The sequence below is a fragment of the Impatiens glandulifera genome, unplaced genomic scaffold (genome assembly GCF_907164915.1).
Source record: "Impatiens glandulifera unplaced genomic scaffold, dImpGla2.1, whole genome shotgun sequence".
Taxonomy (NCBI): domain Eukaryota; kingdom Viridiplantae; phylum Streptophyta; class Magnoliopsida; order Ericales; family Balsaminaceae; genus Impatiens; species Impatiens glandulifera.
The window spans coordinates 49,013-50,000 of record NW_025919827.1 but is presented as its reverse complement, the minus strand read 5'-3'; positions in this window follow the sequence as shown (position 1 = coordinate 50,000).

The following is a 988-nucleotide window of genomic DNA, read 5'->3' as shown; positions in this document are numbered from 1 at the left end:
GTAGGGATATTCGCTTTGTTCTCTTTCTTAATATCTTCATGGGGTACCAATTATGGATGTACATAGCCCCCGACCCCATTTTGCATACCCCTATAATACTTAGCTCCCCCAATCTGGAAACGTTAGTAAACGTTCTCAAAGATACTTACGTTAACCATGTTTGTGTCACTCACCCTGAAGTGAGTAGTCCATGTGACTGCGGCGAGCCACTTAATAATCTAATAAGGGAAATATTTCCGGATAAAAAACCCTTTGATCCACTCCATCTAGAGAATAAACTTTCAAGCGATCCTGATCAACTCCATATAGAGAATAAAGTTCCCAGCGGTAAGCTAAAAACACTATCAATCATGGTTGGTACTATTATTCTTATTATTACGCTTACAGAGTCAGTTTCGATGCATGGTGTATTTACTAATATATGAATATATTTAGCATGACATTATCAAGATTTAGGCCTGTCTATACTATGCTTTACCATCTAACGTATAGATCATATACTGATGGTAGGACGGTGGATGATTTAACTCATCACAGTAGTAAAAGTTCTCTTCATAGTTTGGTATTTAAACTAAATAACTATATCAATAAACTTTCAGAAGTTGATATTCTTGGTATTCAAAACGTGCTTCTATCTGGTAATTACACCTTTTCTCCACTTAGCTTTATGCATAGAAATTATGCACCCTTAGGGATTAATTCAATCCCAAATTTATACTTTGAAAAAAAATAAAAAGCAGACATAGTGGTTATGACAGAACTAAGTATGATCTTAGTCGAAGAGTTGGTCCAATCTACCTATTTTCGTCAATCGTGCTATAGTATTTATACTAAAAGAGGTATAGACGAGTACCTTGGTACCTTTAATGGGTGGGAGGATATGGAAGCACTTCTTCGACTAGATTGCTCATGTTCTGAACTCTATTTCTCCAGGAGACGACTTATAGAAAAAGTACGCCCTATTGTTGACAATGATGATGACTTAGTC